Source organism: Sturnus vulgaris, chromosome 1 (assembly GCF_052056855.1).
Source record: "Sturnus vulgaris isolate bStuVul1 chromosome 1, bStuVul1.hap1, whole genome shotgun sequence".
NCBI lineage: Eukaryota > Metazoa > Chordata > Aves > Passeriformes > Sturnidae > Sturnus > Sturnus vulgaris.
The window spans coordinates 61,952,006-61,979,875 of NC_142243.1; the positions used below are offsets into that span (position 1 = coordinate 61,952,006).

The 27,870-nt window shown below is 38.5% G+C and overlaps 1 long non-coding RNA gene across 2 annotated transcripts in view; it reads left to right on the forward strand.

The window, feature by feature from the left end:
- LOC148225254 (uncharacterized) overlaps positions 1 to 25,671 on the forward strand; it is a 37,720-nt gene extending 12,049 nt beyond the window's left edge. The window contains exons 2-3 of one of the 2 annotated variants that reach the window (XR_015798746.1): positions 10,079 to 10,326; positions 25,608 to 25,671. This is a non-coding gene — a long non-coding RNA (uncharacterized LOC148225254). Of the gene's footprint in view, positions 1 to 10,078; positions 10,327 to 18,000; positions 18,087 to 25,607 lie in introns of those variants that run through there. The other variant, XR_015798685.1, reaches the window with a different exon arrangement.
- The last annotated feature ends 2,199 nt before the right edge of the window (positions 25,672 to 27,870 follow it).

A 27,870-nucleotide genomic window follows, 5' to 3' on the forward strand; every position in this document is an offset into this window, starting at 1 on the left:
ACTCGATTTATTTTGGACAAATCCTTCTGTTTCAGAGTATTTTCTTTATTTTTTTCACTCCAGTCAGGCATTTTCTCATCTAAAATTCTGCCTCATGTATCTCATGCCAATATCTGCATAATGGTTCAGGGACTCTTCCCACAGAAGATGAATTCTGAAAGGTGACTTCCTAATCTACCTACAGTGGAATTTTGTGATTTTTCTGTAAAAAGTAAGTGTGGTTTTTTTTTTTTTTTTACTTAATGACCTTTCCTGTGCACCAAGCCTTGGGATCTATAGCAGGAGCCTTTCTGGATTGTGCTTCTTTAGTATAGATTCCACAACAGAAGCTTGGTACAGAATTCTGTGAGTAGTTGATGAGACAGAATAACAACCTATGTACATTCTGAGGAGGAAAACAAATGTTTGTCGTGCTTGTATGGGAACATTTCATTTAGGCTAGCTTGAACTGCTAAGAGCCAAAAGGTATTTCTACACATTGATTTAGGCTAATGGGTCTGTTTAAATTTTGACAGACTATCCCATCCCCTGGATTATTTCCACACAGGCATGCAGTACATTCAGGAGTACTTTTGCAAGTTTAGGGACCATGTTTGCAGGTCTGCACCCCTATAAAGGGTGTGCTGTGTGGAAGCAATAGTGCTATATGCACACAGATATGTTCAGTCCAGCTTTTACAAATAAGCAGAACTGGCAGATGAACTCTTCATGCAATGTATAGTGGCATACTTTGTTCTGCTATTAATCTCACAAGTAGAAATAATCTAGGTAACTCATTTGGATGTCACAGTGAACACCTGAGGCAGAACAGGGAATTTGCCATGGTTTTGTGTTATCCTAAATACTTATTATTCCATTACCTTATCAGCCTTTTTTCCCCCTTCTGTCTTCAAAGGGGTCAAAGACATGTACTTTCTATACATGCAGAATTGACAAGAGTTCACCTTTTTTTGTTTTTTTTTTTTTTGCTACAGACATTACCAAATATGCTTTCACATACACAGTAATCAGCTCCAATTACTTGCCAAGAAAAGTTGTTGGTTATCACTTTTCAGTGCAGGGCTTCTCTGGTAGTTGTTGGTTTCCTGTGTCTCCAGTTAGCTTTGACTTTGAGTCAAAGCTTTACTGTGCTGTTTCTCTCATACTGCGAGGGAAAACACCATGCACACAATGTCCAAAGATTTAATTGAGCACATTTCCAGCTTAATTGCTTTATTGAACCTTTCCATTAAGTGTGTTATGTCATGCCACTGTGTGTATTGCTATGAAGTGTGGGCAGTTAAGGCAAATGCCACAACAGCATGGAGCTATTTGTATGCTGGGTGTGTGGGACAGCGGTCAGGGAACGAGGTCATAGTGTATATATTTTCCAGGTATTTGGTTTTATAGCTAATTAATTTTATAACTGAAAGACGAGTCTGTGTTTAGAGCAAGTTGCAATTCATGAAAAAGTAGTTTTAGTAAAATACATTATTCCAAGTGGACAAAATTAACCTATTTGGACAGCATATTTAAACGAGCAAAAAAAGCCGGTTGAAGAGATTTTCTTGATTACTTTGACATACATGAGTAAGATGTTGATTCTAACTTAGACATTAATGAAGAAATAATTCAAACCATATTTGTTGTTATTAATTAAAAAAAATTAAAACATGTTTGAGGGCACAGCTTCCACAGAAACATAAGAGAATTGCATTCTCATTACATTATCAGTATTTCTGCAGAATAGCCAATTCCTGGCCATAGCTGAGCCAGAATGCCCTAAATTTAAATGTGCTTCTTTGCAGTATTTGACAAGAATGTTAGGATTGTAACTGGTTACAGAACACTCAACTTGGACAATTACTACATTCTATGTCTACTAGTGGACTTAATCGTGTAAACTTTTCTTGGAGATTTGGATAGGGCAAAAAAAAGAATTTTACTCTGTCTTGTGCTGTAATGAATCACATTCCATCATATTACTAACCACAGACATCATAGAAGTAATTAATTCTAGTTCCTGTTTAAGAGTATATATACACTGCACATGTAGATAATGCTTCATTTATTTCCTCTTACAGCACTCTAATTTTAACATCCTGACTCTCTAGGTCTGATAGAAATATTCTTACTGTTTCAGAGAAAGTCAAAGACAAGGAGACTAACCTTTTAGACATGTTAAAACTTTATTTGTTTTATAAAACCACTACAACTTTTAATTTCAAGAAAAACTTTTAATTTCAAGAACGCTGTTCTTCAAAATTGCTAAATTAAAACTGGAAACCTGAGAGTACATCCATTTCAGGTTCTTCTCTAGAATCTATAAGAATTATAGCTTCTAAAGCAATGACTCAAAATATGGATTAAATACCATTCCAACACCTTCCTCACCCCTAATAAAGGATTAGGTTCATTTTAGCCTTTAGCCTCAATAAGAAGGCGAAGTAGGATACAGAACTTTTAAGTTCTACTTACCATCTTTTTGACATATTTCCTATTTATGAGAAATTCACTGCCTGACTATAAGATATTTTTAGGTAACTTATTCTCCCCCCTCCAATGACTGAATGTCCTAAACACCAAAATAACCTATTGAGCATTTGTGAATTTTTGCTCAACTGCTGCTTAGATTTTGGCTAAGCTCCCTCATGCCATGACTTGATGGATACCAGGAACAGTGCCACTAGGTCAAAGCAGGAGCATCATGTTGGCAGGACAGGTGGCCAGAAAGAGTTACGGGGCCATTATGCAGCAATATTGTTGTCTCTTCTGGAAATCATGTTTTCCCTGACAGTGTCATCAGAATCCTCTAACTTGTGGAAATGGTAGATCCCAGTCCTTTAAAATGGAAGGTATAAAATGTCAGCTAGCCCAGAAAGCTTTTAAAGTGGATCTAATAGCAGACTACTGAGGCTTTTGTACTTCCTGGTGTAACCCAGAGGACATCTGCGTTGTGACAAAGATGGAAGGATGAATATTCTCACCCTTAGCTAGGTAAATAATTACTTTTTTTTTCCCATGTAAGTGCATGATCTTAAGAGTTATGGGCTATAAATTATGAAATCCTATGACTTGAAATGGTGAATAAGTGAATTAATGTGATATACTGCTCTGAAAAAAGGAAATGGAGCCACTGTTTACCATGTTTAGTTGCTGTGTTTCTTAATGAGTTCATGAAATAAAGTTTAAATCACAGAGTAGACTGTGCCATAAATTGGAGAGATCCAAATGGAGTGTGACTTCACTTTCAAACAAAACATTAAGATCATAACCTGAAAGGAAGCTACTTCCCATAAGATATTTTCATATCTACTCTCTGTTCAATAAACAGTCCATGAATAAGAATAGTTACTCTGGTTTCAATTGAAATAGAATTCTGAATAAATTTAACATGATTTGAGATTTAAGTAATAATTAGCTTAATAGCATTGAAAAAATAGTAAAGAAATGCTTGGTCGTAATTGCATGACTTTCCAAACCATATATTGATTAAAAGAATTTAAAAATAGAAGTTCAGAGTGTTGCTTTTGCATAACAAGAAAATTAAAGCTAATGAGAAAGCCAATATAAAGCATCTTCCTATCATTCAAGGAAAAATGTTTGACTGAACAGTTTTCTCCTGGAAAAAAATTGCATGTACCTTGAACAGAGACATGTGAAATATAATTATTGCAAAAGTGATAGAAATTTTAAGTATGCTTTTCTTCCTGTGCATTCTTCCACTTTGAAGCTGGAAATGTAGAATACTAAAGATACTTGTATTTGTTGTACTTTTTTGAGGGAAAGGCTAAGTAGAGGATTAAGTAGGTGTTGATTTAAGGAGCCAAATGAGTATTCAAATGGTTCTCCATGCTCATATTTTCAAAAGTGGTATGCACTAGTAGATAGTCATGTATGAGATTCAGAAATACCAAACGAGGTTAGGAACTCAATTCACCTAATTTCAGTGGAAATCATATACATAATCTGTTGAAGGGCCTTTGAAAATACCATTATAGAAGCACATGCATTTTTTTATTATTAACTCATTTTAGATATCTTGCCCAGGGTAATTTGAAAGCACAAGTCTATTAAGTAATAGCAGATTAGTTTCCATGTTGTTTTAGTTTCCACTCTGTGCCTTCAGTTATATTCACTGCATTCTTGTGTTTACTCTTGGAAATAACTGCATCTTGTAATTTCAACAGTGTGTTTGCTAGAGGGAGAGATTTAGCAAGGTTGTCTCTGTCACGAAGACTAAAACTTCAAATTGCACATGCCAGAAAGAGAAGAATTTAAGGGCAAGAGAAAAACATTTGTAACTTTTCCTGCTCCTGAGGCTGTGTATACAAGGTGTAGTTGGTCGAGGCTTCTCAACTAGGCAACAAACTACAGCCAGGATAGTGCATGGAGAGACTCAAGATATCACAGCTGAGATGCAGCATTAGCTGCTGAAGAGGCTGAGAGGCAGAACTCACATACATGAATTGATCTTCTTTGAGAAAACTTAACAAAGTTCCATTACAATTGAATTTAGGACTCTTCTGTGCTAAGTTCATTGTAAAATATCAGCAGGAAAGAAACTCCTGATGTACATTCTGCTTGCTAATTCTTGTATAAGGCTTGTATATTCTGCTAGGCAGATAGTGCATGTCCTACTGCAAAAGTAGTCATATACGAGGCCTCATGCTATCTGACTATGAATGATAGACTTATGTCTTGACATTTCTTCCACATACAAATCAAGGAACTTCACGAGGTCATGTTACTATCTGAGCTCGTCGATATCTTTGAGAGTTAAAACTTGCATTTTATTTAGGAAACTGTTGTGAGTAAATTGTATAGCATTTCTACTTTTCAGTAGGAAGACTTTATTTCTTAGTTGCAATTAAATTAATACAAAATAGCTCTTCCAAATTGTAAGGATGTTATATTTGAGTTAATTTTTCCTTATTCTAATGTAAATTTTATTAAGTTCTGAAATAATATATTTTCCTAAATTATTTGGTATCCCTTATACATCTTTGCCTTATGTGGGGTGATCCCTCTGTCTTTCCTTAGATGTACACAGAAATAAATAGAAAATTATTAGAGAGCCTTCCAAAGTATCTGTAATTTTTCACTGGAACCTGAGTGAACTTAGTTATATAATAAAGTACCAGGTGTGACTCTGTTTATTTCAACTTGAAATGATACATAATTTTTAATGAAATACTATTCTATTGCTTTATGTATGTGTCTTTTAAAATGATGCATGCACATGCAATCTGATCTTATTCTTTGATTTAAGGGAAGACATATTTTGCGAACAGGATATTTTTACACATTGAAATTAAATCATAATATATACCAACACTGGAAGAAAGGAAGATTTTTTGAGACTTTAGGAGGTAAAAATTTCACTGTCATTTTTGACCTATTTAATAAGCCAAGTTTACTCATTGATTCACTTTTGTGAGAATCATAGGTGCCTGTGAGACCAAAGTCTTACAAATGTAAGTATTTGGGACATAAATAATAATGATAATGTCTTCATTTGGATAATGTATAAATTGTGCATATGAGGAATTAAATGGATTATTTACTTCCTCTATTAGTTACAGTTCCCTGAAAAAACCCTGAAGGCTGAATTTTATTATTGAGATAGTAAAGTTCTGCCCTGCTCCTTGCTTGTTCCTGAAAAAAAAAATTATTTTTTTTTTTTTATCTTACTGCCAATACCAATTCATATTGAGCCTATAGAAACATTTCTGGCAAAATGAATGAAAAGAATGCTATTTTGTCATAACGTAAACATTTGATACAATTATCTTTTGTGAAAACACGGAAGTTTTTTTGGGTTTTTTTCTGCTTAAGTAGAGAACACAATTCAAAACTCAGTTTTTTGCACAATAGAAGAACCAACCCTGCTCAGCAGCCTCTGCTGTTGTGCTTTCTGTTTGTCATTTTTCTTAGACCATTCACTGCCCATTTTGGGTTGAGGAGGGATGAAGAGAAAATGGGGCTTTTTCTACCAACATATAAAAATTGTCTGGTGCCCTCCTAGCATTTACTCTTCAGGCATTGAGATTTCATTGAAGAATTACTGCTTCCAGAGGACGAATAATAAAGATTGTTTTTTCCTTTTAATATTGATTTAGTAAAATCAGAAGGAGAAATCAGCTGCCTTGAGTTCAGGAGGCTGGAAGAACTAGTCTTAAAATTTTTATATTCTTCCAGGGTTTAAAAAAGCTGTTTAATGGAAACTATGTGTAGGGCAGAGTGGGGTTTGTTTCTGTTTCTGGAAGAAAAGTTTGAGAGAAGTCACATGGAGAATTTGCTAGTTAGGCTGTTGGAAATCATGATATAGTCTGTATTATGAATACTGCCTGTAGCAGAATCTCAGAATGACATATTGAATCATAAAAGATATAGTAGAGCCCATGTCTGTCTGTGAAAAGACAAAGCTTGGAAGAAAACTTTTTAATAGAAAATAATTTCTTTGCATTTTGAGCCTTAAATCCAACCATTTCATCTTGCTGAATGCCTTAAAAACTCTATCAGCTAATCTTCCCATTTCTTTCAGCTGTTTTGAACTTTTCTCTTGCCCTTGGGGCTGCTTGCAAGAACTTTCTGAACCAAAACTTTTTCTGGCTTTTAGTGCTTAAAAATCATCTAGAGTTGCTGTGACAGTGTTTGGGCTTTTTTAGTTAATCTGAAAAGTATCTTCATATTAAGTCACAGTTTTTTGGATAAAAGTAATCTCAAATCCCTGGATCCAAATTAGAAAATGTGAAATTTGGGTGTAAATTTGTCGTGGCTTAACATAATTAGGTTTTTAGTTAAGGAAAAAGAAAAATTCACCAGCTATGGAGGTAATTCCCTGTGAGGTTCCTTTGGACCCGACAGAACCAATCAGCTGGCTAGTTTTGAATATTGACCCCCTGTTAAACCACTTAAGAGAGCTGAACACGCCTCTGTGAAATCACATTTAAAAATGAACAGAGCCTGGGAAAGCTCTCTTGCTTCCAGCTTTTGGACAGGTAAGTGGGAGCCCGTGTGGCCCAGCAGGGCTGGGCTGGGTCCTGCTCCAGAAACCATTTCCATGCAGAAAGAGCCCTGTGGCTGGAATTGACCATGGCAGGGGCTGGAAAACAGGCATGGAGCCAGAGCAGCCACTGGCTGGCAGAGATCACACGGCCATCCACAGGCCCAGGTGAGATTTTAACTCTGTCAGTGCACAGATGAAACTTGCAGACATCAATCGTCTCTCAAGAGAGTGAAAAAGGGTGAAGACACATAATGTAAAAAACATGGAGACATCAAGGTCAATGAAGGAGGAGTCAAATCCCAGATGTGAGGAGAATGAGGTGATGTCTTCGTCTTGGGCTGAAATTCTCTTGTAAGGCTATGGTGAAGATACAATTGATACATCAGACTCTTTGTCCCTGTAACTCATGGAATGCACTGGGGGGATGTAGCGTTCTAACCACAGCCATGAGCAGAGGCACCCATGCTGAAGTAAGAAAATGCTGAAGTAGCTGTGATCCAATAAAAAGCTTGAACAGAGAGAGATGAGAGACATGAGAAAAATGAGAAAAGAAAACCTCTGTTCCCAGAAATAAAAGAAGAGAACTTTTGTTTCTATTCTAGAACAGCTCATCCTTAAAATTTCACCCAATAAGCTGAAATGACCCATGGTTGCAGTTGTGGGAAGACTACCAAACTGTGGGAGGAACATGACCATTGCAGATTTCTGAGCAAATGCTATTAATGAAAATTAAAACAACAAGAGAACTGTTTCTTGTGGAAAAGTCTCTATGGCATGGCCGGAGAGACTCCTATCCCTAAGTAAACTGAAGAAAAATTATTTTAGAAGTGGTAAACTGACTGAAAATACAAAATTTTTTTCTCTATGTTGTCAGTGGGAAAAGAAAGAGGAGTTGGGGGGAGGAGAAGTGTTCTGAAGGTTTATTCTGATTTCTTACTATTTTTCTTTTAGTTCTATTAATAGAGTTCTCTTTATACCTTTTAAAGTTTTAATCCTGCTTTGCTCTCCTCCTAATCCTTATCTCCCAGCAGATAATGAGTAAATAATTCTAGTAGGTGCACTGGCATTTGGCCAGCACTAAACCCACTACAAAACTCTAAGATTTGGACCTGTATTTATACAATATACCTGACCGAGCTGAAAGCTAAGTTATATATAATGTATGTAGTGTATAGTATAGAAAAATATCCAGGTCCTGTGCTTGGGTCACAACAAATAGCAATAGTGTGGCCAGCAGGACCAAGGCAGTGACTGTACCCCTGTACTTGGCACTGATGAGGATGCACCTTGAATCTGGTATTCAGTTCTGGGTGCATCACTACGAGAAAGACATTGAAGTTCTGTAGGCTCTCCAGAGAAGGGTAATGGAGCTGGTGAAGTGTCTGGAGCACAAGTTTTATGAGGAGTGCTTGAAGGAGCTTGAGGTTGTTTAGCCTGGAGAAAGGAGCTTCAGGAAAGACCTTATTGCTCTCTACAACTGAGTGAAAGGAGGCTGTAGACAGGTGGGAGTCTGTGTCTTCTCCCAGATATCAAGTGACAGAACAAGAGGAAATTGTGTCAAGTTGCTCCATGGGAATTTTAAAATGGATATTAGGAAAAATTTTTTCATATAACAGGTTATCAGGCATTGGAACAAGTTGCTCAGGGAAGTGGTTGAGTCGCTGTTCCCAGAGGTAATTTTAAAAAGTGTAGATATGGTACTTACGGATATGGTTTAGTGTTGGACTTGGCAGTAGTAGGTTAATGGTTGGTCTTGAGGCTCTTATAGGTCTTATTCAAGCTAAATGTATTCTCTGATTCTGTAAAGACTAAAAGAAATTTCTTTGGTAAAGAAATTCCTTCTTTCAGTGTATGCTCCCCATTCCTCTTCTAAAAGGCCTTTCAGATGAAAAGAAGTAAGTTGTGTTATATTAAGCAGACAATGCTGCAGGGCTGCTCACCAAGTTCTTTTTTTCTGTATTAGTATGACCATGGAGATGGGTATTTGCTACAGAGAAGACTAGCCTGGATACTAATTGTGTACAAGACAAAAATAAAATGGCCCTTGATTCAAGATTAGGTTGTTCAGCCAACAACATTTCAGAAACATTGGCTGGCTTCAAAGTTAGCTGCAGAAACTGGTTATGGACTATAAGGCCAAAACTCACTTGACGAGACTTCTAAAAGAGCTTACAGTTATTTATGTACTCTGAGTTAGACCCGCAAAAGAAATACTTACAAGATATTCTCAAGAAGTCAAAAGAACAAGAAAAGCTTTACCAGTAACTATAGAAAATCAGCCACTGCCAGGCTGGGATACAGGCTCTAGGGGTGGGGTGTAGAGGGCAGATAGCTGCCTCACCAGGGCAAGGCCCAACCTGCCCCTTCCCCCACACATGCATCCCAAAATATCTTAAGATATCAGTCTTTCCAGTTTCGCATATGGGCTCACACTTATGGGACATTTATATTTTCCAGTCCATTTTTGATCAGATTCTTTCTTGGTGAGTGGAATGAGGACAGAAGAAAGGGAATCTGGCATTTATATTGATGCTTGGATTGGAAAAACTCCTATGAGTGGAGTGTGTTCAGCCTGTTACTTTAATTGCCAGTCAGTTATGCTATGCTTGTTTGTCAGACAATTTTTTTTGCAATACTTATAAAGTACTATTTTATCCTGTTGTAAAATATGTTTTGCATAAGTGAAGCAAGGAACTCAATAGATGAAGTCTATATGAAAACCATGTCAAGATGAAGCACTCCACAATAACAAGCTGAGGCTGTGCTGCCACTAATTTGAAAAATAAGAGAGACATGCAGGCTATCATATCTACTCTGGTGAGATGAAAGATGACAGAGGAAGTTTTGGGTCACTATTGTAATTTACTGTAATGTAAAATCAATATTGTTTGCCCAGTGAGAGGCAGCATTGTGCTTTTTGTTCCTTTTTGACATAAGTCTAAGAGACAGAATAGTATCAGTTCGCCCTCTTCAGTTTTACAGATTTTCAAGTCTTAATTTCATTCCTCAGTGTCTCTCTCATCATGCTAAACACAAAATGCATTTTGCACTTCCTCTCCATGCTTGTACTCTGTTTTCTTCCTGTAGATTACAAACTGGCAAGGATGTCACTGTTGTGAGGCTGTGCTACTGAACACTTATGGCCACATATGGAATGCTGTGTCCAGTTCTGGGCTCTTCAGGACAAGACAGACACTGAGATCCTGGAGCAAGTCCAGAGGAAGTCAGTGAAGAATATGGGGCCATGGAACATCTCATTTATGAGGAAAGGCTGAAGGAGCTGGGCCTGTTTAGCTTCAAGGATAGATGACTAAGAGGGAACCTTATCAATATCTGTAAGTATTTGAAATATTTGAAGGGAGGGTGTCAAGAGGATGGAACCAGACAGTTCTCAGTGGTGCTGAGAAGGGTGAGAGACAATGGGCAGAAACTGATGCACAGGAAGTTTTATCTGAACATGAGGAAGAACTTCTTTACTGTGAGGGTGGCTGTGCACTGGAACAGGTTGCCCAAGAGAGATTGTAGAGTCTACTTCCCTGAGGATATTCAAAAACCATCTGGACACAATCCTGAGTATCATGCTCTAGGGGACCCTACCTGAGCAGGGAAGTTGGACTAGATAACCTACTGTGATTCCTTCCTACCTTACCCATTCTGTGATTCTTTAATCATGACTCTGACAGCGATTAAACAGTCTGTTTCAGCTGTGGACTTATAGGATATATTTTTTTAAAGCACAACTCTAAGCACATATAAGATGCATGTACATGGACAAAGGACAACTTTCATTTTGGGGAATCCAATAATTGGATAATTGTTAAGAATGTATTTTCAATGTACACATTGTCTTCAGAACAGAAAGTGGGCAGCCATACTAGTTAGGCCCTTTCTAGCATCTGCCTAGTATTTGGCAGGCTCACTACAGTGAATGTTGCTTTGACAGACTTGATGTTTCAGAGTTCATGTGCTGATGGAAAGAAATAGCACTGATTACCCTCTACCAGATACCTGTTGCAAATGAGCCAAATGAGTCAGCTCTCTAGTCAGAAAAATCTAGACAACAAAATGCAGCTAGAAGACTTCTAACCCCTGCCCCCTCGTTCTGGATCTAGGAGTAGGATTATGTGATGAAGCCGTTTTGTTTTCCTAGTAAATGCCAGCCTTTCATGGCTAACTGGCCTGGCCTCTTGGTGCAATGTGTTATTGTTCTGTCTCAAATGAAAGCATGCTGGGTGGAATTAGGAATATGGGGCTAACTGCCAAGGAAAACATTTCTGTGGCCTAAAAACCTGCCACCACTCAGCACCTGTCTGGGCATGAATTGAACATTGTAGCACTTGATCCACAGCAGTCAGACTGAGAGATGTGTGAAATTTTTAGCTGTGTTATTCTCAGTACTTAAACACCCTCCAGGGGAAAAAACCATACAAAGCACATTAGCTTAACCCCTTTTGTGGGAAAGTAGGCAGCCAAAAGTGAGGCTTGCTCACTTACTTTGCTACCTCTTATTTGTGGAAAATTTGCAAATCAATGCAAATTTCTGTTAGGTTAGAGGCACTAGAAGATGATGGAAACTGGGGAAATAGGGAAAAAATGGGGGAGAGAGAGAGGTAGACTTCAGCCTAGAAGTGCACATTATATTCAGTTCTGGATAATACTTCAGTCAGCATTTACTTTTTACAAAGAAATCCTATTTGTAACTGCTCAGCTGCGGTAATTTGTGACAGAAGAATGATTTTGCATAGAGGGAGGGCAAAGGAGGCCTGGTTGCAAGGAGTTAAAGTGGCTGAAAGTAGGAATGCCAGAGACATAACAGACTCCTTGCAAGAGAGTGAAGTTGTCCTCCGTGAATTGTCTTGTAGACCATCCTGGAATCTGAGCATTCAGGGTCCAAGCCAACATTCACTTTCAGGCAACAGAATTTGGGTGGGGGATGAATCCAGGGCTGGGCTGACTTGTCTCATGCAACTGCACTCTGGATTGGTGCTGATGCCAACGTGTATAGGAAATATACTCGTGACACATCTTTGCAGACTCTGCGTTGAACTGCGTATTGCAGCAGGACTCTGCTCATGCAATGTTCATTAACATTTTATATTTCAGCACAAATGTGTAATTTTCTTCAAGGGGTACCATTAAATTTCCCCAACAGTTCCCTTCCCTATTTTGATTCTTTCTGGTACAGTTACTCAGCATTAAACATGAAACAAATAGTAAATAATATACAGGAAAATTCTGGAGTTGCAGACAGTGTAGTTTCACTTGTCTGATCATAATTTAAGATTCTTAATGGACCTGAAACTATCTACAGGTGTCAGCCATTCCCCATTAAAGTCTGTTTGAGAATTGCTTTAAAGAAAACAGTTAAGTAAAATAGCAAAGAGATTCTGTAAGTGCTAAAAATGGGTAAATTGCTTGCATTGCACATGAACTCTCATCCCTGCTCTTACCTCAAACATGATCTGAACTCTGAAACTTTAAAACTCAATTTAACTAACCGATATGTATACACATTCCTTCATAATTTTTATTTTCACTTCTTAAATTACTCTAAAAGCAGAACACAAGAAATAGAGAACATTTTTCTGTATCTGTAGCAGCCCAAGGCAGGATAGAAAAGAAATATGCAAGAGCCTCATAAATTTTGAGATTAAATTGTACATTCATGAAAGATATCTGGTTAGTTGTGCAACTTCAAAACTCAGTCTTCATATATTTAGGTCATATATGAGTCTGAATTTTAAAAACTAAACTTTTTATGAGTTTTCAGTAAACTTGTGAGCCTCATCATTGCGGCTTAAGCTTCGCAACCCAATAGAACCTTCCATCTGTCTCAAGTTAGACACAAGCTTTCACTTTGCTTTGGAGAAGCATTGACTGTTATTTAGCTGTTCATAGACTTAACATAATTAGCCTCTACAGGAAAAATATAGACTCTATGAAAGCATTTCCCCTTGCCTTATTTTTGTGTAGTTGCATTATTTGGAAGAGACTTTCTTGTTCTTTTCTACCTACATGGTTTTCTGGTAAGTGAAATGAAGAAAAATTAACAGATATCAGATGAGTTAAAAACTGTAAGTATCTATTCTGTTTTCCTGCACATTACCATCATCCAAGATTAAGTCCATATTTACAGGTATTTTCTTTCTCATGTAAGAGATTAGTATATCTAAAAATTATAATTTTTGCCGTTCATCTCAGCTACAGAAATACCAAAACCCAAGGGAATAATTTCAATACAGTCAAGAAATTTGCCTTGTGATATTGTCTTGGTTTGAGACAATTAAAGGAGAATACTCTGGAATGAGGTTGTTTCCCTTTAAGGGTTCCACCAATCCCTGTCCACTAACAAGGAGCGAATACTAATAAATGAAAGTGGAAAAAATAGTGGTCTATTAATAAACAGAACACCAACAGGTAGGGGGAAAAGTGAATAACTGCTAGATATGAAACTGCTAAATCCCACAACCACACTGGAACAAAAGAGACCTGAAATAACAGAAATACCTGTTCCAAATAGGAGGCCTGGCAGGATGCCTTGGGTTGGTAGGACAAAGGGACAAGGTGGTGTCAGATCCTTCGTGGGAAGGAAGAAGCCTCATAGAGCAGTTCCAGCAGCAGATGAATGCCTGATGGCTCATCTGGAGTCAACCTCCTCCCTACAGCAAGGCACAGCAGGGCAGGCAGGGTCAGGTGGAGCAGGTGAGCTGGGGACACTTGTGTCTTGTCTCAGCTGGCACTGCTGGCAGTGACTGACTGGGGCCAGAGTGGGGCTGCTCCACTCCACTACTGCCAGTACAATGCTCATGGTTTTGGACAGGTAGCTGTGGAATTTGCCCTTAAGGCAGCTCAAACACTGTTAAGGCTGTCAGAGCCAAGGGAAAAGGGAAAAAGACCCCTTAAAAAACTGAAAAGAGAACCTAAAAACAAAAGAAAAGACTTTGCCTGAACAAAGACTAAGCAGCCAGCAAAGCAAATACTATGCCACGAAGAAGAACTGCAAAAGTCCTGGGAAGAGAGATTTTAAAAATGCCCAGGGATAGTAAGCCCCCAGTGCTGCAGGGTCCTAAAGATACAGCAATAATTTCTGTATGCAGACAAATATGGAATACAATAACATTACGAATCACCCCAGGACAGATATCCAGAACCTTTGCATCAAAACTGCACAATGGTAAGAACAAGCTGCTGACACAGCTCATACTTAAGATGCAGTTGTTTCTGTGTCCTGTGCTCTTATTGAAGCTTTACGTGAGGGCTTGATGAGACAACTAACAATGAATAAGCTTCAATAATTGAGTTTGGGTAAGTTTTAGCATACTTACCCAAAGCTTATCATGGGTCTCAAAACTTTTGTTGGAAAGGGGACATAAACTCTCAGGATTTCTGAGGCTTTGTCCGTCTACTCTTAGTGGAAATATTATGTGAAGAGCTTTATAAATAATCCATAAAATTAATAGATGTTAATGTGTAGGAGATATTAAATTCTCCTCTTAGACAAGCTTTTTGAGTTTTCTAGGTTTCTGTATACTTAAGTTTGCCAGCATGGTTATACTTCCTTTACTCATCCATAGTAATGTTGATTTATGATGAGAAAATATTGTTGGGGTTGTGTTTTGTTTTTTGTTTTTTTTGGTTTGTTTGGGTTTTTTTGTTTGTTTGTTTGGTTTTTTTAAATTATTATTATTAAATGGATAAATTATTAGTAACCTATAGTATATTACATTATTTACAGGTAATTGGCAACTAGAATATTACATTCACAGTATTTCTCTGGAAAACTTACTTCCCTTCCCTCATGAAGACCATAGGAAAAAATTTTGAAAATTGCAAATAAGTTCTCTACAGCTGACTCAGAAACTTGACTGCTTGTCTTGGTTTGAAAGACAGGTGCCTGCTAAGGAAGGCAGGAGCCTCCTTTGGAATAGGAAATATGACCCCCTTCCCTCTAATTTATTATAATTTTGAAATTAAGGGGCTTTCAGGCAAAGATATAGGAAAAGAAATAACAGTTGTTTAGTAGTATGTGTATATATAACAAGGCAAACAAGCAAACAACCCCAGCTGCAGCATTAACCACAGCCAGCAGGCCCCAGAGGCAGTGCCAGCCTTCTCGGGGCTGTGGGGCACTTTCCCCTTTGGAGCAGTTCCGGTCACAGCCGCCAGGGGCGCTGGTGGCTCCCGGCCGGGCAGGGCGGGTGCGATGATTCCCCCGCGCCTGCAGGGGGCTCTGTGGCGCGAATTCGGGCACCACATGGTAATGGCGGGTACAGCTGGTGGGACAGAATAGAGAAGGGGCTTCTTTTACAAACTTCCAGGGGCAGGCAATCCCGGTGCTCCCTCTGGATAGCAAAAGGAGCTGTAGCAGGAAACCTCTGGAGCAGCAGGCTGGAAGGTCAGGACCTCCTGGCAGGCAGGAGCTGTGCCTTTGTGCTTTCCACAAAGCACAAAGTGTAGCACAAGCCCGGAGCAATGGCAGAGGTACAGTGGGGGTTGGGCAGTAGCAGTCTGGCTCCTGAACACAATAAAAGGCTCCTTGGGCTTTTTTCACTGCCTGAGAAAAGCTGGTTCTTTGGATCCTGGCTGTGCACAGGGTTGGGGCAGCCCCCCTGGCAGGGCCTGCACTGGCTTGGGGCTTCCCAACAGCAGAGCAGCAAAAGCAGCCCAGCTGGCAAGTTCAGTCACAGTGCCAAAGCAAAATAAAAACAAAAAGAAGCAGGCAAAACCCACAGAAACAGCAGTGTTCAGTCAATCCCAGCCTGGGATTGTTCCTTCTTAGCTTCAAGATTTTAAAACAGAATATGACTGTAATCTTCCACAATTCTGGCATCAAAGGAAAAATAAATTGGCTCTCACGGTTACCATTTTTAATTTTGATTTCTGTCTCAACACTGTTTGTCAGATGGGGGAAGGGAGTGCACAGGTGCCACTTGCAGGAGTCAACCAGGAGAAGATGGGAGACAGCCTTGTCTCTGGGGAGGCTTTGCCTGGCAATCATTTCATGTCTCACATGGGGCAGGCAGCAGCAGGGGAGCACCAAGGACACTGCACCCTCCAGAGAGTTCTCCCATCTGATGGTGGAAGGTCTCCACCAGTGGGCTGCAGTGGAAGGCTGCACTGGGACAATGGTCTCCTGCCAGCAGGCAGACTTTGGGAGCAGCCAGGGAATATAAAATTAACTGCATCACAAGCTTTTGGTCTCTTTTTTTTTTGCCTTGGCTCAGCCTGCTTTTTGGCTCTTTTGTCCTCATTTTTGCCCTTGCTGGCCCTTGCTTCATTGCATTGCTTTATTGCAGGGTGTTGCAGATAAATGGGTTTCAGGCTAATAGTATTAAGAAAAGATCTTGTTAATTGAGAGAAGTACAAATCATTTGTACATTTGTTGTTTCGGGGCTCACAATGCTAAAATTGGAGTGCTTCTCTGAAAAAGGGATGTGTTAGAATTCCCTGATACACTTTTTGTGTTAGGTTTAGATTGCAGTAATTATGACAGATAGAAAAACCTAGGCTGTAAAGAAAGCATTCAGATCCCAAAAGAAATTTCAAAATACAGTGTTTTATATGCAGAAATGATTACTGAGTTGCTCAGCATACTGAAAACAACAATTTGTTAGCTTTGAAAAATAGTCTACTGAGACTGACCACAATGCAAAATGCACATCTTTATAACATGTTAAAATGTTTAAATCATCATCTGGAAGGATCATTTAGTTCTTTTGGTACAGTTAATAGAGAAGCTTATTTTAGGGATGAAGGACCAGTCGTATGAAAACTGCCAAAGACCATAGTGAGAATAACTAGACTTGAACTGTACAATTTGGAACAATCAATAGAAGAGGAAGTGTGAACGATGTGCAAGAGTAGCCACAAGTCCTGTAGAAACCATGATCAAGAAACTGGCTCTTAAGAGTATGGGAATAAATCCAGACAACACACTGAACTTCAGCTTGTGATCTCATCATATGCAAATGATTCATCTTAGCCTAATTCTATTTTTAAAGTCACATTGGATGATTCTTAACAGATCTCACAGAAAGAGCTCATGTTGGGTCTGGGGATTTACTCAGTGGTATCTGGGAGCTGCAGATGTTCTGCCTTCTGTACTGAGGCTTTTTTAGTTGGTTAAAGTACAACCCTAGAAAGATTCTGCATTGAAGCCAGCAGTCTTTGGAGAAACTCACATTCTGTCATAGCAGACTATGCTTGATGGAATTGTCAGGTTTGTGGTTGATGAATAGCCCTACAGTATCAAATTCCTATAAAATAGATAAGTATTGACTCAGGTGCTCAGCTGGTTAAAAGGATGTTGGCTTGAATTATGTGTTTTCACTTCAGCTAGGAATGGACCTTAACTTTTCCAAAGATACTCCTCAGACAGTTCAATTTGTCATTACATGAAACTGTCTGCAGTGAAGAATTCTGACCTCTCTCAAACCTTCTGTCCTAGTTTTGGCCAGGTCCTCAATGTTAGTTGATACCGCTTCATGTCATTGTCAGAGATGGTAGAAAGGGACTGTCTTTGGCTTCTGAGAAGAAAGGCATGGCTTTCAGCAGTAAAAACATGGCAGCATGATCTGCCATTTTTTCATTGTCTTGGTCCATGGTGAGCATTTTTGTATGTGAATCACCCCCACTTTTCTACACTTTTGGTTTTAATACTATCACTGTTACTGTTCGTTGTCTTATCTCATTGCTGTTTCCAGTAAATTGTTCTTATTTCCCCCAATGATCTCTGCTGTTTGTGCCTTCCATTGGAGTTGGGGGAGGGGACCAGCTTGTGGTCATTTTAGTGGGAGTATTAAGTTGGGGAACACCATTCCTAAATCACACAGCCTAAATTGGTGCTCAATGTAAGGCACAAAAAGTTGAAATAATAATAGATTTTCCCAGAGCGGACTGGAAAAAAAAATTGATCTAAGTATTTGTGTGTTAGGTACAGAGCCACTGGTCAGAAAAGTTGCTTGGTCTGTTCATGTGGGTATGGTACCTAACCCTGTATGTTTATACAGGGCCCTCACAACAGGAGGAAGAGGCAGGGCCAGAGATAATCAACTGATTCCTGCTCCTGGGAGAGCAGTGAGATATGCAAAAAGATTACAGCCACCAGCCAGGTGAGTCCCTGGTGATCTTACTGCTCTGATGCTGGGATATTGTGGCCCACAATATGAAACTTGGTTGTAGTGAAGCCAGGCAACTGGGATTCCTTTCTGGGGATGTGGGCATTGACAGAGGTATTGGGAAGAGGACAGAAAGTCTCAGCCTCTGAAGGCTAATGGGAGTACTAAATTAGGGAATATAATTTGTAAACCACAACTCTATCCTTACTGGTTTTTGTTGGTTTCTCTTTTTTTTTCTTTTTTCTTATTACTTTTCTGCTTCTGTTTGATATTTTAAAGATCATGTATCTCCCTGCTTTGTTTAAATTTCTCTAAATTTCACAATATGTGAAGTAGCTTAGGCTGAGAAATGGAAGAGGGATGTAATAGTTCCGCAAATGTTACCTCAGTATATCACTCTTCCTTTCCTCATCTCTTTTTGTCTTGTTTTTCTTTAAATATATTCTTCTATTCTGTGGTCAGCTGAAAATGGAATTTGGGCTGATTTTTGAAATATCTAGAGGGGAAAATTTTACTTAAACACAAATAGTCATGAAGCAGATTTCGAATTATATAAGCAGATAAACAAACCTTTAAGCCTATAAATGTTGTTTCTATAAACTACATGATAAATATTTTTAGAGGTCAAAGTTCTGAAGAAAAAAAACTGTATTTTCCTTGGAATTTTATTTCTCTTCTTTACTCCCTCCTTCCCCAGATTTGTGGTTCTTTTTTCATAATGAGTCTACACATCTCTATTATTTCTGGAATTTTAAACATATTGTGGACTTTCAAAGGACAAACTAAAATTAACTTTACATAACCAAATCCTGTAGGTATTCCAATTTCAAACAGAAGTGAGGAGATTAATGAATTTCTCTAAAATTAGGGGATGTATACTGATGACAGATAAATAGTGAACTGTCTGCTGATTTTTTTTTCTGCATAACATTAATTCTGCAGACATTTTAGAGTTAGAGAATAATTCAGGAGGTCTCTAGTCTACTTTACTTCTCAAAAAATCCAAGGAGAGAAGCTGCACAGATTTACTGGACAACCTGCTTACTGTGTAATTTTTGTTGTGATATAAAATTCTTCCTTGTTTCATCTTGGAACTTCCCAATTCCATTTTTGATCAGTTCTTCTCATTCTCCCTCCAAACACCTCGAGAAAGAGCCCGGACCTGTCTCTTCAATGACCAACCTGAAGGTATTGAGGGACTGCCATCAAGTTCCCTGGAAGCTGTCTCTTCCCCAGGATGAAAAATCTCTGGTCCCTCAGCCTTTCCCCACACGGCAAGGGTGCCAGCCCCATCCCTCCTAGTAGTCTTCCACTCAGTTTGGCCCAATTTAACAACATCTTTCTCTGCAGAGGGGATCAAAAATTGGATGGAGTAGTCTGGATTCTAAGAAAAAGGTAAAAAATGTATCTCCCTCAATCTACCAGCTACATTACTGGCTAGAGCCCAGCGTGCTGCTGGTCTTCTGTGCTGCCAGGGTATGCTGACAGTGAAATCCCACTTAGTTCTACAACGATGAATTAATGCTTAATGATTAATTTCGTACAAGTGATGTATTAATGTTCTAAGATCAGTGTAAAAGAAAGAAAATTAATACTGTTTTAGAAAATCCTATCACTTTTCCCCTGAAACCTAGCTTCCAAAGTAAGAAACAACCAGAGATCATACCATTTTCCTACAGTGGAAATCCTATGTAGTTGTGTATGTGTTTAGAATAAGTAGAAAAACAGAACCATTTTTGTTATTGATGGATCTTTGCTATATTGTCCATTTCTTCATATCTCCCTTCTATGAAGATATCAATTTATTTTACAGATTATCAGGAAATATAATAGAACTTCAGTGCTTCCTTAAGCACCCTTATTTGGATGACCAGGATTGTAGCTCTTTGATTCTCAGAAAGTTTATGATGGTTTTTAGCATAAGTTATGAACTCACTCCTTTTTGTTGCAGTATGTATTTCTGTGTATATGCACATAAATGTTTAGAGAGTTACAGTATTATATATTTTTATGGTTACAAATCAAGGCGGTCGAGCATCAGTATCGAATTTTCAATACCACCCACATAACATTTAGTGGGGGGTGGTTTCAGCAGGGAAGGCAGAGGGACTGGAAGTGGAAGGGTCGTGGCTCTCTTTTAGCCTGGATTGTAGAGAGGAGAGCATGCAGAACCAAGGATCCTGTGACTGTATGGCTGGTCAGTAGTGAGATAAAGCTGCTGCGGGGTGACACTGGGGGTGCAATAGCTGCTGCTTCAGAGGAGAGGGACACACCCCAGAGCAGGTCGCCATCACCTCAGGGCCAGTTTGTAATCTAGACCTGTTTCGGAGCAATTTTGTAATAACCACACTCTGCTGCCACAGAATGAGGGTTGGAGCTGCTCAGGAACCACACCCCTTTCCTTTCCCCACTCCACATTTTGAGCAGCTGCCACAGAGCCACGCTGGAACCCTGCTACCACCTTTTCTTCTGTGCTACCATCCCCTGAGAGAGAAAGCGAGAGAGAGGGAGAGAGTCCCTGCACTAACACCACTCACCACTGATTCATAAATTAACATCATCTCATTGTGGGATGCTCTGCCCAGGGGGAAGAACCAATCATTTCCTACCCGGATATAATCTGGGGTTGGGAACATCACAGAGGGCCTTATCCACTGAATTCCCAGAGATAGACCCAGACTCTTCTACACCACCACTGGACCTTCAGAGGAAGACCACACCCATTTTCTGCTCCAACAGAACCCCATCTATCACTCCAGGAGGATTGCAGCCACCATTTAATCAGACTGCTGCCAACATCCTGATCGACAGGGAGTCAGTTGCATTCTCACTCTGTTAATGTTTTTATTCTATTGCATTTATTTTAATTTTCCTATTTAATTGTAGTTCTGACTTGTAATTTGCTTTCAAACTAATACAATTGGTATTTCTCTTATGCTTTTTCAAAGAAAAAAGAGTTGATTGAGGTAAAGGTATCATATAAGCTCTATGTATCGTAATTTTTTTAGGTATACTAAAGTTAAAATAATCTAATAAAGCATAGGGGGATTGAAGGTAATCTTTGGCTTGTCAAGTCCTCTAGGGTAGGGTCGTGACAGTGGTTCTGATTTTGGAATATATCTGATAGAACAGTTCTGAAAAAAAGGTGTCACCACAACTTAGGTCCTAATACCTGGCTATCTGTGATGTTTCTTCAAATCTGTGCTCATGTAAATGAAACTTAAATAAAGAGCAACAGTCTCAACATCTGTCAAGAAGTTAAACTGGCCTTTGCCTACTAAAGAAAGTAAATCTCCCTTGCTATTTTCAAAGCTGAAATTAAAAAAAAAGACTTTATCCCAATGTCAAGTAATTTGAACTTGAGGCACTTACTGTTTAAATTCTTCAAAATAAATTTCCAGTTGAATCCACCACAGTGGAGATTTGCTGCACTTTTTGTGATCAAAACATTTTTCTTCTTTCATTTCAACCTTTAAATAACCTGAAATCCATTACTGGTCGACAGTTCTGAAACTATACACCTAGATTTTCCACTGGTGAATTTCAGACCTATGTCAATCGGTCTCATAAAATTTTTCATGTATCCCCTTGCTAACTCTGGGCTAAATTTACATTTGCAAATGTGAAGAAGCCACATAAACCTCCCACAGATCTGTTTGTTGTAACAACAGTAACCTGAACCCATCAAATTTTATTTTTCAATGAAAGATATCCTAAAGAAATCCAACAAACGTAGTTCTGTCTACTAAATTAAATGGTGCTTTTCAGAGAGAAATAGGAAAGGGTGCCCTTTATTTTCCTTCAATATTTCCTCAGCCATGTGATCAAAATAGATCAGGAACCGGTTAATAAAGCAAAGGCACTTCCTTTAGCTTGTAGCAGTGAGCTTTAGGATTCACAAAGTTGTACTTTTCAGTATCTGAAAATGGACTTCTGGCTCTGTAGAGAAGATTGCTGTAGTTGACACAATTATGGCATGCTAAAGGAAGGTGATTTGCTATTTAAGATCATCTTTCATCCTCCTGCTAGGGCCTGTAAATTGTTTCCCTTTTCTCTTCAAATGTGCTGTGTTTAGTGTCAGCAAAAGTACATCTTCAAAAAGAATGGGAATGGAGTGCAACAGAACATTTCCTGGACAAGCTGAGGGTAAACATATTTAGCAGTGAAAACCAGGATGATGAATGATTGACAGAATAATTGCCAAACTTGCATGAGATTGAGGTCAGTAGGCTAGCTCTTTTGGTAAAATATTTAAGGATTTTGCCTTGTTTCTATATGGAATTTGGAAAAAATAGAAAGAAAGAAAAGAAAGGAGAAAGGTCCAGGAAGTAGCATAAGTGTTTTGTCCCATGGTCTTTCTTTACAATGACAGTGATGTCAGAGCTAATATCTTATCATGTATGGAGTAGTTATTTTTATTAATACCGATTCAAATCAGCGTACAAATGCTACTAAATTATGGAAAACATTATTTTTTATATCCTTTACAATGTTTCAGAAGCACTTAAAGGCCCCCAGTGGAATAAAGATTGTGCATTCAGATCCCACCATTGTAAGTCAAAACCTACCCTAGAGAAGTGTTAGCAGAGCCTCGGGTCTCTTGTGTCCAAAAATAGTGCCCTGTATTGGCAAAACTGCCTCTAATTATAATGCACAGGAGTAGTATTGCAGTCAATTAAATAGAAGTAGCATAATTCACAGCACTGAAGAGATTGGATTCTCAGTTTATAAGAACAGAGAAGACAATGGGAATTTAAAAATATATTTTTTTTTAGTTTTTCCAGGATTAGAATGACCTTGACTCTCAGCCAAGAACATTCCAAGTGAGCTAACGGCAGGAAACACATCCAATGTTGAGATCATCTTTGCAATAAGATAACAATTTAATTTCATTTGTGGAGGTCATCCAACCTTGTTTAAGGACAGTATTAGTGTACAGTATGTTCACATATTTTAATATCACAGTGTGAAAGACATGAAAAGGTGTCCAAGAACCAGGATACAACTACTCAAAGAAAATGTTACACATGATGCAATACTATTTCTACAAAATATTATAATGAAATGTCAGAGTTCATAGATGTAATTTTAAAGTCTAACTTTGAATTTCTTCATTTAACTCCATATTTTTTCCCACTGCAAACAGGTGTTCAAAGTCATCGTACATTTGGAATCAGAAAACATTTTGAGAAGTCAGTAAAGACATTCTCAAACTGCTCAGAGTAGTCATATTTGACTTATTGGAAACCAGAGAAACTGCAGAAAGATGATTTGGAATAAAAGTGCTGAAGAAGCAGTCCTACTCCTCTGTTAAATTTCAATTTTGATTTATTTCATTATGCAATCATGTATCTTCAGATTGTGCAGACTGGGATCAAGGAGATGACAAACACTAGGAAAGGCACCTTTTTTTGTACAGTTCCACCACAATGCATGTATGAAAACATGGCTTTAGCTTAAACTTATCACAGAGGTGGCTGTGCTATGGCACTTGGCTCTGAACTGTTGTGACAGAAGTATAGGTGTATTTTTCTCTGCCTCTTTGCATGGTTGAATGAGGTGATTTCTTTGACTGCTTCTCCCACATATGCCCATGGATACTCCTCATATCTTGTGGATAGGTGGAAAGGAGACAGATCTATTAGAATGTCACTAATCTGTGTGAAATATTTTTCCGGAAAATTACTTGCAATTTTTGGAAGGTAATAATTGCTTGGGGAAAAAAGGAGCAGAGGTAGCAGCAGATTTAACAAATCAAAGGTTGTGCTACAGATTGCTTTCCTGTTTTCCAGGATTCTAAACAGATCAGGAAAGCTTTCCTTTTAATAGCTTTTTTTGAACTCATTCAGATAATATATGTGTTGGAAAGCTGAGAGAAGGAAAAATTAGGGACAAAAAAGCAATTCCAGTTATATTGAACAGGTCACCATGACCTTTGTCTTCCATCTTCCAAATCTTTCAGTCTTGAGAGTTAAGAGGAAAGTTTTACTCGGATGAATTAGGTGGTGTGATGAATTATAACAGTGACTTGAGACAATGAAGAGTCTTCTTGTCACTCTTCTCACTCTCTTTGATTAGCTGATTATAAATATGTTTCTTAGGGGTAGGAAGCAACTACCTTTTTTAGATGATGTTGATGAAGAAGAGGTGAACTAAAAGGTCCTCAAAGACTTCACAATGGAAGAGGGTTTTCATGCCAGTTCTGGAGGCAGGATTTGGAGAATACTAGTGAGACAACTTGTCGAATGAGGGAGAAGCATGCTTTGCTTTCAAGAGACTTAAAGTTAGACAGACCACATGCCTTTATCAGTATATTTTGTTTTCTAAATCTTGTAATTGAAGGGTATGATTTTTTCCACTCTTGTTTTGTTTTTGTTTTTGGTTTTTTTTTGTTTTTTTCTGTTTTTGTTTTGTAGAGCTAATTCTGATTTTACAATGACAACAATTTAGGACTAATTCTACTAGAGTAAAAGGGGCTGTGCAGTGAAGAAATAATTTCAAGAAGTTGATAATCAGTTGATAATCCATTGATAATCATATTTAATTGTATGTTCATCTTCTTTCTTGGGCTCTATATCAGTCTGTGCCACTGTGTGATTTCTGAAAGACAAAGTGTTTGTAGTACTTATTAAAGGAAACTCGGTAAAACTCATTTTACATGACTAGTATTATACAGTGATAAAAACACCGAATCTGTTTCCTTGAGCTCTTTTTTTGGACAAACCTTATATGTGGAAATTTCTGTCAGTAAAGTTCAAGCCTACCTTGTCCTACTTTGATTTTTCTGTTTTCAAAGTCTTATAATTGCAAGTACTGAAGTTATTTCTACATGGCAGTGTACAGGTCTGGTGATTCACTGAAGAATTGGTAGCTGAATATCTGCAAAGGCCACCACTCATGCTATCTCAACTTTCTTAATTTTGAAAGAATTTGTCTCCTGGCTATTAAGTGGGTACACATACTAGAATGACTTTTCAAGTTGTCCTGGCTCTAGACAAGGCAGGGCTAATTCTTTGCAGTATCCAAGAGGGCGCATGGCCAGGATCTGGAGATTATTTTTGTCATTTCATATCATTGCTGAGGTCAAGGGAAAGGGATTCTCTGTCTCTTCCAGGGAGAAGGGCTTCATTCCTGTCAAGAAAATATGGTAGGGGAAGCTATCTAGTATTTGTTTATTGTCGTAGACCTTCTGTGTAAATTGTTTCTCCATCTTGTAGCTTTAGTTATTAATATTGTTGTTGTTATTATTCATTTTCTTACCTCATGGCTGTTTCCACTAAATCGTTTTTATCTCAACCTATGCTCTGTACCTTTTGTGCCTCCAATTGGAGGGGGAGAGGAGAATGAGTGGTAGTGTGGTTTTAGTGGGAAAACTAAATTAGAATACCATCCCTAAACCACTACATAAATCAAAATGCATATTTTTAATTTTCGGTTGTCTTCAGATTTTCCTCCTAAATGCTGGCTGCAATATCCTTCTCTTCTTTGCATTCCTTCAGGCATTTCATTCTGATGTTTCAAACTCAAAGATTGTTACTTGTGTGAGTACACCTACCAGGACACGTGAGTACAGTGTTAAGCACATTCTTATGTATATTGTCCTGAGTCCCTCTGCTAGTTGCTATTGTGTGATTGAACACACAATTTTAGCTTAAAAAGTTCCTTTTGGGCCTCTGTAAATACTGCAAAAGCCACAGTAATGAGTCATTTGTAGAATCAACATTCCATTAAAACTTCTGGCTAAATTGATACTATAAGTATCAAATTTGGTACTGTGAATGTCTTATAATCTTGCTGAAATGCATACACCATCAGAATAATTTAAATGGATGTTTAGAACTTGCACAAATAGGAATTTTACAATTTGTATGGCACCTTTTTTTGGTCAGAAAATAAAAACTGGTTATTCACAGGAAATTGCCTATTTAGATATATATTTTTTTTTCCCATTTCAACAGATAAAGACTCTCTGTTGACTGCAGACCACCAGGAATAAGTTCCAAACTAAACAGTGGACCACAGATTCAGTTTAAAATTCATGTGTTGTTTTCACGACTTTAGATGCCTGCCAGTATTTTTGCTGATTGATTTTTGCTGCTGTCATGAGCTGTAAAACTGAGACCCATAGGGGCCAGTAGCTATAACAAAAAAGTGTCATTTATAAGACCTTGCTTGTCCTGAAAACATTGGCTAAGTTACTGTTTAATTCTACAGGAATGGAGACTCTGTCATTGCTTAGTAATATGTTTTTTTTTCAGGTGCCTAAAATACACATACGTTGCTACCTTTTTGTCAAGGATTTCCAGTGCATCTGTGACTGATGAACTCCATAGTCACAAGACTGAATTCCCATAATACTTTTTAGCAGTTTAACTGCAATTCTTTTTCTTGTGAGCTGATAGCCAAGTTGCATGGGTTTATCAAACTACCAGCTATAGGACTATAAATCTGGATGTCCTAGTTATTGCTAACTTAGTGTTTACCCATAGTTTGAATAGCAAAATTTGGCTCGTTGTGTCTCAGCAGTTATATTCAGTGATGATGATGCAGGAAGCACAAGGGAATTCAGATAATCAAACAGGATTCTAAGAGTGAGCTGTTTTAAAATTTGTTGGCAGTTTTCCAAACATACATTTGTATTGAAATTTTTAATTTGATTTTTTTAATAGATACACTTTTTAATTATTTATTTATTTATTTTTAATTTTAAGGATTTTTATAAAATGATGACTGCTTCTGAATGTGTTTCATTTTTTGCCTCATATACCCTAGTGAGAAATCTGAATATATCTTAGTAGTCTAGGTGACTCTAGGAACTTATGATTTGCAGTCTGCATACTCCTATTTTCTCAGAGAGAAATGATTTGCTACATTAAGAAAGTATTGGGAAATCTACAATTCCAGACAGTGTAACTGAAACATTTTTAGTTCCATCTTATAACTATACAATCTTTACTTCAGCACCATGGAAACACTTCATCAAAATCAGCTTTGTTAAAGAAGTGGTGCTATTTTTACTCATATTTTTCAATACTGCATGTTTTAAAATACTGTTGCAATTATTTTCTTGGCAAGCAATGCCCAACCAGTCCCAAGTGGTGTTCCCCAGAGCTCAGTATTGGCACCAGTCCTGTCTAATGTCTTTATCAACAAGCTGGACGAGAGTGCCCCACTGTGTTTGCAGACAATGCCAAGCTGGGCAGGAGTGTTGATCTGCTGGAAGATATGAAGGCTATGGGAAGGCTCTCCAGAGGACTCTGGACAGGCTGGATCAATCAGCCAAGGCCAGTTGTATGAGGGTCAGCAAGGACAAGTACCAGGTGCTGCACTTGGGTCACAACAACCCCATGCAGCACTGCAGGCTGGGGACAGAGTGGCTGGAAAGCTGCTGTGGTGAAAAATTGCTTGAAGGTGCTGGTTAGCAGCAGCTGAATGGGAGCCAACTTGTGCACAAGTGGCCAAAAGGTCAGTGGCATCCTGGCCTGTATTAGCAATAGTTTGGCCAGCAGGAGCAGGCAGTGATCATTCCCCAGTACTCCGTGGCACTGGAGAGGCCACACCTCAAGCCCAGTGTCCAGTTCTGGGCCCCACAGCACAAGAAAGACACTGAGGTGCTGGAGCATGTCCAGAGAAGGGCAACAGATTGGGAAAGTGTCTGGAGGACAAGTGTTATGAGGAGTGGCTGAGGGAACTGGGGTTGTTTAGCCTGGAGAAAAGGAGATTCAGGAAAGACCTTTATCCCTCTGCAACTGCCTGAAAGGA